The 12,896-nt window shown below is 50.4% G+C and overlaps 4 protein-coding genes across 22 annotated transcripts in view; 2 read left to right on the forward strand and 2 right to left on the reverse strand.

Moving 5' to 3' along the window:
* Positions 1-12,896, reverse strand: part of LOC126952529 (tubulin beta-2A chain) — a 759,189-nt gene that overhangs the window by 280,251 nt on the left and 466,042 nt on the right. Inside the window, exon 1 of one of the 15 annotated variants that reach the window (XM_050787249.1) lies at positions 4,826-4,836. The exons of the other annotated variants lie outside the window; for them this stretch is intronic. The gene's annotated coding sequence lies outside the window, so the exon portion shown is untranslated. Of the gene's footprint in view, positions 1-4,825; positions 4,837-12,896 lie in introns of those variants that run through there. 15 annotated transcript variants of the gene reach the window in all.
* The window catches only part of PRPF4B (pre-mRNA processing factor 4B), a 908,191-nt gene that overhangs the window by 256,533 nt on the left and 638,762 nt on the right, over positions 1-12,896 (forward strand). The window lies entirely within an intron of this gene.
* The window catches only part of FAM50B (family with sequence similarity 50 member B), a 667,415-nt gene that overhangs the window by 243,338 nt on the left and 411,181 nt on the right, over positions 1-12,896 (forward strand). The window lies entirely within an intron of this gene.
* The window catches only part of SLC22A23 (solute carrier family 22 member 23), a 190,238-nt gene that overhangs the window by 166,927 nt on the left and 10,415 nt on the right, over positions 1-12,896 (reverse strand). The window lies entirely within an intron of this gene.

Consider the following 12,896-nt stretch of genomic DNA (forward strand, 5'->3'; position numbering starts at 1 on the left):
CTTCCTTGCCGTTGTGTACAACTGCTCTTCAGCTCACTGTAAAACTAGGCAGAGGAAGGATTTCCAGGAAGGCATCCCCTTCTAGCTCTAGCTCTCCGCTTTGGCTCAGTATTTCAGTAGCCATCATGATAAATGCATCACTTATGCGGAACATTTGGGGGCTTCGAATTTCTAAACTGTTCCCCTAATAAAAGCGCACCATCAGTTGTTTAACCTGCTTTCAGAGGAATGCAGTTCGTCTCAGGATGACACACGCACGCAAGTACAAACATGCTTCCTGATGAAGTGCGGAGTGGCTCGCACACTTGAAGCCCTGGGAAAATCTTACAAAAATCACTGAGCTTTTTGTATGTTTAAATGTGGTGGAAATGCCTGCCTACAATTCATTGCTCTTTTTAAGGTTTTTAGCAAGGAGCAGGCAAATCAGAAGGCCTGGCCCTCCTTCTCTCACTAACTCACCCCTGTTGGGAAATACTTCCCCAGCGGCCTCCAGAACCTTGTGAAGGGAACATACCATTCTGCAGGGCAGGTTCCATCAGAAAATAGTTCCCCTCCTTGGCTTGAAACCCTACAAGCTGGGCCTTTGTGGCTCTTTGCAGTTAGCTGTGGGCTGGATGACAGCAGAGGCCCCACCTGTTTTGTTTGAGTTTTGCTCATAAGGCTTGCCCAGGTCATTCTTACAGAAAGGGAGGATAAAGAGGTCTCCACCAAATCCTCACATGCAAGAGATGCCTACAGAGAGGTGGAGGGCCTGGCTGCCAAAGCCACTCTCATGTCCTGCAGGGACAGGAGGAAACTCCTCAGAACAGCTGCTAAGTCCCCCTTGGGACACAAACAGCAGCTGACTGGTAGTGCCACCTCCAGGTGGCTGCTCCCTGCCCAAATGGTACTAGCACCATTCCCACGGCCTCCTTATCAGCCCTAGGGAGTGAGTCCCAGAAGCTGTGGGGTCACACAGGGGCCACAACTCTCTAGGGCCAGGGATCCCTGCCTCTAACGAATGGTAATCCCCTCCCCACATTCCTCCCATCACTCCTGCTCCCTACCCTAAAAATTTTGAGAAGACAAAGAAGGAAACTTGCCTAGCTTATAAATAAGTCAAGACTTTTCACTGGCTGCCCTGATTCTGCCAATCAACTTTTAAATATGAGAACAGAGGGGGAGCCGAGAGTACAAAGGATCGACAATGTTCAGCTTATAATGTGCACAGCAGTCTATGCATAATCACCACAGGCTGAAAACAGCCCAGTATCCGTCACCAGTGGAGAGAGAAACACAGTGTGGTCTACCCATGCAGTGGAATACGGCTCAGCAACAAACAGGAACAGCTATCAATGCACACAGTACCACGCAGGAATCCAGGGATGAGACTGACACGGCGGACCACAGGCTTCCTTTATATGACCTTCCAGAATAGGCAAAACCATGCTATGGGGATAGATATTAACGCAGTGGTTGCCTAAGGGGTGGGCTGACTGGAGATGGGCGGCGTAGAATTCACTAGGGTGAGGGAAATACCTTAATTTAGGGGGTGGTTGATGGGCATATATACAAGTCAAAACCCACTAAGCTATACAGTTAACATCTGTCCATTTTACTATGTGGTCATTATGCCTCCACTTTAAAAATTCTGTGAAAGCTGGGTATGGTGGCTCATGCCTGTAATCCCAGCACTTTGGGAGGCCGAGGCAGGTGGATCACCTGAGGTCAGGAGTTCGAGACCAGCCTGACCAACAAGGTGAAATCCCATCTCTGCTAAAAATACAAAATTAGCCGGGCGTGGTGGCACACGCCTGTAATCCCAGCTACTTGGGAGGCTGAGGCAGGAGAATCGCTTGAACCCAGGAGGCGGAGATTGCAGTGAGACGAAATCATGCCACTGTATTCCACCCTGGACGAGACAGCAAAACTCTGTTTAAAAAAAAAAAAGGGGGGGGGGGAGCGCTGGGTGCGGTGGCTCACACCTGTAATCCTAGCACTTTGGGAGGGCGGGTGGATCACAACGTCAAGAAATCGAGACCAGCCTGGCCAACATGGTGAAATCCCATATCTACTAAAGATACAAAAATTAGCAGGGCGTGGTAACCGGTGCCTATAATCCCAGTTACTCGGGATGCTGAGGCAGGAGAATAGCTTGAACCTGGGAGGTGGAGGTTGCAGCGAGCTGAGATCGCGCCACTGTACTCCAGCCTGGGTAACAGAGCAAGACTCCACCTCAGAAAAAAAAAAAAAAAATATGTGAAATTATTTAAAATGGGTCTCAAAGACAGGGCAGAAATATCTGATGGATTGCGAGGAGCATCCATTTTTGTTCCTCCAACAGCACAAGGTCAGACAGCAGAAGAGAGGAGATGCGAGGGGTGTGGCCAATCCACCAACAGAATAACTGCAATGCCTGGATCAACCTCCAGGAGAGGGGCATTTGCTCATATCGTATCCTCCCTTGTGCTTAGGAAGTAGATCTCCAGGCCGAGAGCTCAGAAAAGAGATGTGAACGATTCACACAGATGCTATGTCAAGGCCTGAGGTTCTTAACAGGTGTGCTTATGGGCTGCCTGTCAGTTCCAAACAGGAGCCTTACTGTCACTCTACCAAAGGCAAGAAAAATAGCCCCACCCCATCCGCACTGCTCCATAGAAACCCGGGCAGAGAACCCAGGCAGTAAGGGCACTGGGAGCGGTGCTGGGAGTGAAGGGCCCATGCTGGAAGTCCCCTGCCCAGAGGGGCGGTGTGCAGGGGCTGGCATTCAGGCTGCTGGGGTCTAGATCTCAGCTCCAGCAGGTGGCTTAGCTTTGCTATAAGCCACAGAGAAGCCCACTTCTCAGGGGGCTGTCAGGATTCAGCTTCGGCATCTATAAAACACTCAGCCCAGCCAACCTGCAGCAATGAACACTTCCTCCCCTCCCTTCCCTCTCCCTTCCCTGCCCTTCCCTCTCCCTTCCCCATCTCTTCCCTCTCCCTTCCCTCTCCCTTCCCTCTCCCTTCCCCATCTCTTCCCTCTCCCTTCCCTCTCCCTTCCCCATCTCTTCCCTCTCCCTTCCCTCTCCCTTCCCTCTCCCTTCCCCATCTCTTCCCTCTCCCTTCCCCATCTCTTCCCTCCCTCCCCTCCCTTCCCTCTCCCTCTCCCTCTCCCTTCCCCATCTCTTCCCTCTCCCTTCCCTCTCCCTTCCCCATCTCTTCCCCTCTTCCCTTCCCTCTCCCTTCCCTCTCCCTTCCCTCTCCCTCTCCCCATCTCTTCCCTCTCCCCCCTTCCCTCTCCCTTCCCCATCTCTTCTTCCTGTTTCTCCCCACTTCCCCTCTCTTCCACCATCCCTGCTCCCCTTCCCCTCCCCCTCTCTCCCTTTTCCCCCTTTCCTTTCCCTCCTCCTCCCCTGTGACAGGTATCCACACTCCCACCCCTGCTCCCAGCTACCTCTCCTACAGAGGTGGAACCTACCCTTCCCTCTAGTACTTGCACCCTTCTGTCACCATCTGGATTCTGAACACAGCAGCCAACTCCCACGGAAGTGCTAGCAGTTGCCTTCACTTGCACATCTCTGATTTACAACAGACAAACTAGATGGAAAGCCCACTTACCGCAGCAGTGACGTGAGAACACACTCAGCCCATGCTCCAGGGATGCAACTCCCTCCCTTCTCCCTGAAGAGGCCCTGTGGCTGAACTGTGTCCGCCCTGCCCCTAACAAGATGTGCTGGAATCCGAACCCCAGAACCTCAAAATGTGGCCTTGTTTGGAAATAGGGATTTTACAGAGATTATTAAGTTAAAGTAAGGTCTCTAGAGAGGACCTTAATCCAACATGACTGGTGTCCCTACAAGGAGAGATGAGGACACAGACACACACAGAGGGAGGACCATGTGGGGATAGAGGGAGAAGACGCCATCTGCAAACCAAAGAGAGAGAACTCAGGAGAAACTGACCCTGCCCACACCTGGATCTAGGACCTCCAACTTCCAAATCTGTAACAGAATGCATTTCTTTGGTATTTGTTATACAGCTCAGCAAGCTAATACAGTGTGAGAATGAAGCCAGGGCAGAGGATGACCTAGAAGAGAACTAGAAAGAACTGGAAACTACAGCCCATCCTATCTCTGGACTTCCAGAAATGTCATCTATACTTTTGTTTGTGTGTTTTTTTATTTGTTTGTTTTGATTTTTGAGACAGAGTCTCGCACTGGAGTGCAATGGTGTGATACCAGCTCACTGCAATCTTTGCCTCCCAGGTTCAAGTGATTCTCCTGCCTCAGCCTCCCGAGTAGCTGGGATTACAGGTGCCCACCACCACATCCAGCTATTTTTTGTATTCTTAGTAGAGATGGTTTCACTATGTTGGCCAGGCTGGTCTCGAACTCCTGACCTCAGGTGATCCACCTGCCTTGGCCTCCCAAAGTGCTGAGATTACAGGCGTGAGCCACCACGCCCGGCCACTTCTGTATTTTTTTAAAGCCAGTTTGATGCAGGGTTTTCTGCGACTTGCAGCATCCTGACTGACCCCCCTCAAGCTTTCAAACCTTTCACAGTCTTGTGCCATTCTCTCCTCCTAACTGAAATAAATGTCTTCTCCCACTCCTTCCATTACAGGGCACACATCCCAGGGATTCCCAACTCACTCTCTTCCTTATCTCCATGCGCAGTGCACCCCTCTGCCAGGCTGACTCCTTTGGCACCCCGCCCCCCACCTCCTGGGACTACCTGTTCTCCAGACACACTCACAGATCCATCCTCCCCGTCTCCAGCAGCTCCCAGCACAGTGCTGTGCACAAACTGGTGGCTCAGTAAACATCTGAATGTCACACGCTGCTCAGGACATGCCTGGTGCCGTATTTCCCCCATATAATTTTGAACCATGAGATGAGGCCGCTGTGTTTGCTATATAGATTCAAACAGTTCGCAAGAGAAAGGCTGCTGTATGTCGTCGCTGCCCTCAAGGAGAAAATGCCTTCTGAAGATTTGAAAACCTCTTTTCAGTAAGATGATCCATAGATCCTCAGTCTGCAAATTCCCTGGTAACCTTCTGGCTGTCAAAGGTCATTTCAGCTTCCCAAAAACTGCTATTAAAAATGAGATTCATCATCAAAGTTGCCGTTGGCTTTCCTCACCACCCTCCCGTTGGTCACTTATCTAAGACTCTGCCCCAAAAGAATTATAAACGATGAACAACAAGAAGGCAAATGAGAAATGAATTAAACAGAGAAACCACTTGCTTATACTTAAACACATTATCAGCAAACACATAAAACCAAAAAAAAAAAAAAAAAAAGAAAAAAAACCCAAAACAAAACAAAACCACACACATCGAAATTCCCTCAGTCTTGATGATATCCATTTTTGACAAGTTGTTTCTTATGGGACTTCCCAGAAAAATATTACAAATAAATCTTCTCTTAAAATGAAATTATAATTTTAAAAACCACTCTGGAACCTACTAGTTTTTTTGTTTTTTTTTTTTTGAGACAGAGTTTTGCTCTTGTTGCCCAGGCTGGAGTGCAGTGGCACCATCTCGGTTCACTGCAACCTCTGCCTCCAGGGTTCAAATGATTCTCCTGCCTCACCTCCCAAGTAGCTGGGACTACAGGCATGTGCCACCACGCACAGCTAATTTTTCGTGAAGATTTTGATGACTCCAGGAAACAGAGCTCCAGAAACCAGTAAGCCCCAGACAGGCTCCTGTGGGAACCCATCACCTTCTTGCATTTCACTCCCTCTCGCCAGATGGGCTCCCATTGAACATCTTTGTTGCGTGCTTGAAAGCAGCTCTGAGAGTCAGACATGGGCCCCTGCCAGGACACCCAGCTAAGTCTCCCCTGCCACCACCGTTGTTGACAGCCCTGTGCTAGAGGCACCAAGAGCATCAAGAACACTCAAAAAGGAAGACAACGCTACCAAGTCCAGGGCCAAGACAGTGGGACAGGCAGACAGTGCTGTGATCACATAAGCAGGACTCATCCTGCTGGGGAAGGGGTTGCTCTGGTGACCTAACGGGGTCCAGCTAATACCTAGCACACTCACTTTCGGAGCCGGCAAAGCCACGAGGTGCCTGCCTCGGCACAGGTAGCAGATGTTTCGCTAGGACTAGATGATCCATCAGGCTCGCTGCCTGGGTCCCTGGAGGGAGCCAGCCCGATCTGTTACTCAGCAAATGTAAACAGTGCTTATGTTCAGCTCTGGCCTCCAGCGTTTGGAGTCCGCGTCCCACGGGAGAGCTCCAGTTTCCTGCTGCTGACAACACTATAAAACCCCCGTGATAGGAATTAATTATGGAAAAGGCTAGTTTGAATTAGAGACATTTTGAAAATAAGTACCTTTTACTTCCAAACAGACGTTTCCTTTTCTAGTAATTAACTGTTATTCTAAGTAGAGGTTCAAAGCACCTACTTCAAGGAGTGACTTGGTCATTAGCAACATTCATTTCTGCGTAAATACACTATGGTCCTTTTCCCAAACATGCTTTCCCAGGTGGGCTGAGCTTTGTTTATCCCACAAGGAGCTCAGCAAGCCCTTTCTTCACAGAGGGCAGGGAACCCTGGCTGCCTCGTGGGCATTCCCAGCAGGATGAAACGCCCTCGGCCTGAACACCCATGTGCCCCGTACGGCGGGTTAAAGAGCAGAGGTCCCACTGTCCCTCCCCACAGGCTTGGCCATCTGTTGGGTGTGGTCAGGAAATACAATGAATGTTTTTATTAGTCTAGACCAGGGTTTCTCAAACTTGGCATATTTGGGGCCAGATCATCCTTTGTGATGTGGACGGTCCTGTGCCCTGTAGGATGTTTAGCAGCACCCCTGCCTCTGCCCACCAGATGCCAGTAGCGCCCAACCCCCATGCCCCCAAAGGTGTGACAACAACAACAAATGTCTCCAGACATTGCCAAGTATCCTCTGGGAGCAAAATCATACCACGTGGAAATTGTCCAGAGAACTTCCTTTAAACGATGGATGCTGGGGTCCTACAGGCATTTCCGAAAGTTCCCCAGGGTGACTCTAAGTGCACTGGAGCCACCGCAGCCCTGGACGAAGATGGGCCAGTTCCACGTGAAGAAAAGGCTCTGTGACCTACCTAAAGTTCTGAACAGCAGTGGTTTAAAGACATAATCGACTCCAGAGCCCAGTATGATCCGCCCAAGTTTGATTAGTTGCCATTTCAGATAAGCTACATAACTCTTCTTAATCTTCAATAGCTCACTGAAATGTGACTTTAGGTTTGAGCTGACTTATGAATCTGTCCTCTTTTATTCTTGTCATCCTAGAATTAAACCATCCAACCTCACCCAGATGAGAGCAAAATCCTTTCACCACCTCCTTACTGGCACCATGCAGGAAGTGTTTACAGAGTACCTGCTAGGCCCAGGGGCTGAGGATATATATTTGGGCCAGGACAGCAGGGGTGGGAAATGGGAAGGGAAGAAGAGGGAGCCAAGAAGGTCTGAAGGAGCCAACAGGATGGAGGGGTTGACTCTGGGCTGAAAGAAGAGTATGGGGGAATACAGAGCATTGTTTGGGAAATCAACAAATAGGTGGGTGGAGCTCTGAGGTCCCTGTGGGGATGATGGGGATGGAGGCAGGAGAGGCAGGCAGAGACCTTGAAACCTACCATCCAGGCCCAACTTCATCTTAAAGGTCATGGAGAGCCACGGAGGATTTGAAGCAAGGGAGTGATAAAGAACCGCTCAGCTACAGTGTCCAACAACTAAACACTGGGATTTAGGGAAAAGGCATAGATAAGATCAGGTGCCACAGGAGAGGGCCAGTCCAGCAGGTTGGGGAATGCACAGGCCTAGGGCTTCAGGGAAACATCCCGGCTGCAGATACATATCAGAGCTGCCCTGCTCAGGGTGCATGCTGGAGCTCTACTGTCATGTCCCCTCAAAGCTCCAGTGTTTAAGCTGTAACCCCCAGGACCTCAGAAAGTGACTGTGTTTCAAGAGAGGGCTTTTAAGGAGGGTATTAAGGTCACATGCAGCCATTAGGGTGGGCCCTGATCCAATTTGACTGGGGTCCCTATAAGAAGAGGAGATGAGGACGCAGACACACACAGAGGGAAGACCGTGTGAGGACAGAGTGAGAAGACAGCCATCTACGAGTCAAGGAGAGAGGCCTCAGGAAAAACCAACCCTGCTGAACCTTGGTCTTGGACTTCCAGCCTCCAGAACTGTGAGGCAATACATCTCTGCTGTTGAAGCTGCCCGTCTGTGGTACTCTGAAGCCCTAGAAACTTACCCAGGGAGGTCAACTGAAATCCCTGAGCAGTTGTGTGGGGTCTGGCATCAGGCAAGCCTGACAGCCCCTGCAGAGGAGAGACCACGCAGTGCTGGGCTGGGGACTGTAGGAGGCAGGAGCACTGGGCACTGGGCAGAGGAGGTGCTTTGCAGGAGCTCAGACATGTCGAGAGGGAGAGGGCTGTGGCCCCTGGGTAGGACGATGGCCGTGTTTTGTGATAGGGACTCGTTCAGGTGATTTTCAAGAGGCACTGAGTAACATGGGTGTATCCTGGAGGTACAGCACCTCAGGGGCTGGCTTGAGGGGCTGTAGACAGACCCCTTGGGTGGACACGAGCCCTTCTCTCCTGGATCTCTCCCATCAAGTCCTAAAATCTCGTTCTTCTATCATTTCCTTACTTACAAAGTTCAGGAGACTCATTGTCTACTAGAGGAAAAAATCAAGCTATGCCCACGGCTGACGCTATGGCTTTGTAGGGGGGCCTTGCGGGGTCAGGACCCATACCCTCCTCTAGGCCACATCCTCTCTGCACCCTGCACATGTCCCTTCCCCGTCTTCACCAGCTCCGCACAGAAGAGGTCCTCTCTCAATCCTTTCCACTGCTCAAACCCAAGCCCTCCCTGGGGATGGCTCAGATGCCACAGGCCCTGGGCTTCCCTGCGACTGACAGAAATCAACTCCTCTGCACCCCTGCACCTTGTCCTGTTCTTGGGCCAAGGCACCTCATGGTGCATCACACCTGCCTTCCTGGGATGTGCTCAGTTCACCCCCACACCCTCGGCTCCCATTCCCTGCCCCGCTCGTCCTATGCCGCATGCCAGGGATATTCAATTTCCCAACCGTCTCCAGCTACATGAAGAGCTCCCTTCTCCAGGGCAGACACGGTCTTCTACCCATCTGTGACACCAGCCCAGGGCAGATGTTCTGAGAGGAAGATCAGGGACACCACGCGAGCGGCTGCAGCACTGCCTCTGAAGGGGAGGGCAGGGGAGGGATGGAAGGATTGTCCGGAACTGCCTTCAAGAAGGAGGGCATCACCCAAGTTCCCAGCCACACACGCACCACAGCCACGGGGTAGAGGCGACCCAGGTGTCTGCCGATGGGTGAACAAACAAACAGAATGTGGTGCAGGCACACAATGGCGTATTCCTCAGTCTAAGGCAGGAAGGAAACGCTCACACACTGCCACATGGATGAGCCTTGACGACATCACGCTGAGCGACACGAGCCAGTCACAAAAGGACAAACGCTGTGTTACTCTGTTTATATGATGTACCCAGAGTAAGCAAATTCAAGGAGGCAGAAGGTAGCATGGGGTTGCCAGAGGAGGGGAACGGGGAGCTGGGGTTTCATGGGGACAGTTTCAGTTTGGGAAGATGGAATCGTTCTGGAGATGAATGATGGTGCCAGCTGCACAACAATGAGAATGTATCCAATGCCACAGAACTGTACCCTGAAAAATGGCTAAAACAGTACATTTTATAAATTATAGTTTTACCACAATTATGAATAAAGACAATTTTTTAAAAGAGTAGGACAAAGACAACCCACTTACTGCAGACACTAAAGTATATCCATTTGAGAACAGTGGAGTTCTTCAACACGTAGCAATCAAGGGCGCCCAATTTGTAAAGCATCTTGTAAACACACGCAAAAGGCAGCTTTTCATCTAATCTCGGAGGAAACGCTCTATAGTGCAAATTACGATGCTAAGTACATAACCCGTCCATAATACGATATGACCACTGAGATGCTTGTGGTTGTTTTAAGCCAGCATTATCTCCTTTGCACCTATTTTAAAAATGTTTCCAAGGAATAAAGCATGACTGTTAGCTAGTTGAATTAAATTATATAAAGGACTGACCCCCCCCCCACTTTATAAAAAACAAAACAAAGCAAACAAACCAAAAAAACACCTGATAAACACTTAACTAGCATTCCTACGAGTTAACAACCTTAACCAGACATCTCTGTGACCCAGCTCTTTGGTTCTCCTTTCAGAGAAATAAAACAACTGTCTCAACATTGAGAGAGCGGCACTTTCAAATAGAAGACGGCTCCCTGGCTCCTTCACGCCACTGCACACCTTGAGCTAACCAAACATCCCAAACAAAATTGGTTAGGGCTTTATAAAGCTGTTCCCTGGGAAAAGCAGGCCCTCAAAAAGTGTTTCGCTTTTGACCAAAAGATATCTAGAAAAAGATACGAAATACAATGAAGGAGAGGCAGAGAAGTTACTGAGAAACAAGAAACACAGACTGGGAGAGGCTTGGGGAAACCCTTGCTTAGCTCTGCAGTGGTGACAACATGCTCTGTCAATAAGGGACTCTGCATTTTTATTTTCCACGGGGACCTGCGAATTACGTAGCTGGCCCTGACCAGAAGAAATGTTTGGAAAGCAGGAGACTGGCCCTGTGTGAAGGCAGGGGTGGGAGTGACAATTGGCAACACTGTGTTGGTGAGTGTCTAACGGCTCCTTCCAAGCTTCCTGGGTGATCTGGAGCTAGTATCGAAGGCCATGTTTAATGATTCCTAGAAGAGAGGCCTCAGAAGGTTCGTGTTCCTGCTAATTCCACACTCAGCTCAAGTAGCCAGCAGGTGAGTGACATCCTGAGTCTCCGGGAGAGAAGAGAATACTTTGTTTAAAGCATTTAGTGGTTAAATCGTCAATACTCAATTACCCTCAATTAATTGCCAGAGACATCTGCCTATAAACCCGTCCACCCCAGCTTGAAGAACAGCCGGAACCATATCCTGTCACACCATTTGAAGGCGTCCCCAGCCCTGGGTAACCTCACTCCCTGCTCCAAAACCTCCTTTTCCTCACCCCAACCCATGCTGAGCATCAGATTTGCACCCAGGAAGCTGGTGTTGGACAGAGAGATGCTGGCCTCTGTGTTGGCCGTTGCTTGACCGGGGGTCACATGAGCAGAAGCATCAGGCGAAGCCAGTTTGAAGCGGGAACCGAGCTCACTTCTGGAGAAAAGGATGAGATAATATGGCTTCTGAGTGTCCTAAAAGACACTCCCACCCCACTTTGTGATCTCAGATCCCACCCTCCACCCCTGCCCTGCATCTTTCCAAGAAATTCCTTTTATATGTTGTTAATGTAATTTAAATTTGTTTTAGTCACTTGTAGCCAAGAGAGTCCCAAGAGAGGTCTGACAGGATACAATACCATGCAGACGCCATGGACGGGCGAGTGCTGGCGGTATCCTCTCACAGCAATGGTTTATTTGAGAGGAATCCACTTCATGCACTCAACAGCCCCTGCCCTTTCCTAGACAAATAGGCCCTTGTCAATCTCTAGGTCACTTGTGCGGAGAGAGATCTGCCCATCAATAGTGACCAAAAGAACAAAACAACTGAACTCCAGCCTGCAGAAGATTAAGGTTTTTACAATACTGAGGTCAAAGTCCATGGCCTGCCATAAAATCTCAGCTGCAAGTGGGAAGGGGCCCCAGCCCTGTCTCCAGTTTTCAGCTTTCCCCTAGGTGTGCTCTCTGAGCTCTGCTGCCACGGGCTCAACGTCACCATCAACTCCTCTCTCGAATTCCACTCTCTCTGAGCCATATTTTCACGCAGCACACCCAAGCCAGGCTTGCAAACACATGAAGCTCATCTTTCACTAAATGGCATAAACTCAGATTTCTGGCCTGAGAACTCCAGGAGGCAGTGAAGAGCCAGGCAGAGCCCCCCTCTCTCAGCCTCAGCTAACCAGGCCTTGCCTCCCCAGGAAGGTCCCTCCTTTCTGATCGTGGCCTCTCTCTGAATCCTGTGGCCCAGTGACCCGTTTTGTTTCCAGGTTGGAACTCAGCACATAAACAAACCCTGTGGAGGGTGCTTTTTGGTGGGGCTCCTCCCATCACCCTGGATGCAGGCTTCCTGTCTGAAGGGCATACCTAGCTCTGAACATCACCAGTTTCTGGGCGAAGGCAGCAGACACCTGGCAGCGCCCAAGGAATAAATCGCCCTTCCAGGTGTGGCCTTCAGCTCCTCCCCCTCAAAGCGCTTCTCAGGTGACTCACCCCGGTCGTCCTCACCCCACCAAGGGGAGGAAGAAAAGCACCTGAGGCTTCCAGGGTGGGGGCTGTATGCCAGGCACGTGGGGGTGAGGCACGCTTCCCAGCGTTCTGCCTCTGTCCTCACAATGCCCCTCAAGGTCAGGCAGCACTGACCCCATTCTACCGTTGAGGAAACAGGTACAGTAATGCTCCAGGAGACAGATGCATGACAAGCGGCAGAGTCGGGGCTGCAAGCCAGGCCTGCCACTCGGGCCCTTTTTTTTTTTTTTTAGACAGAATCTCACTGTGTTCCCCAGGATGGAGTGCAATGGTGCCAACTTGGCTCACTGCAACTTCCACTTACCAGGTTCAAGCAATTCTCCTGCCTCGGCCTCCTAAGTAGCTGGGATTACAGGCATGAGCCACTGCACCCAGCCACTCTTGCCCTTTTCATGACATCAAGTTCAGGTGAGTTCAGACATTTACGACCTCATAAAGTCAAAGACCTTCAGGAGGGGAGAGGCCAGACATCCTTTTAATCAGGGTCCAGTGAGGGCTTGGATAAGGGGACAGCTGGTTGTCATCCTTCAGATGGAGACTGAGCTGACCTGAGGGATGAGCAGGAACCAAAGGGCTGAAGGAAGGAGGGAAGGGGCTCGGGCAAGTGGAATAGCATTA

This window comes from Macaca thibetana, chromosome 4 (assembly GCF_024542745.1).
Source record: "Macaca thibetana thibetana isolate TM-01 chromosome 4, ASM2454274v1, whole genome shotgun sequence".
Classification (NCBI taxonomy): Eukaryota; Metazoa; Chordata; class Mammalia; order Primates; family Cercopithecidae; genus Macaca; species Macaca thibetana.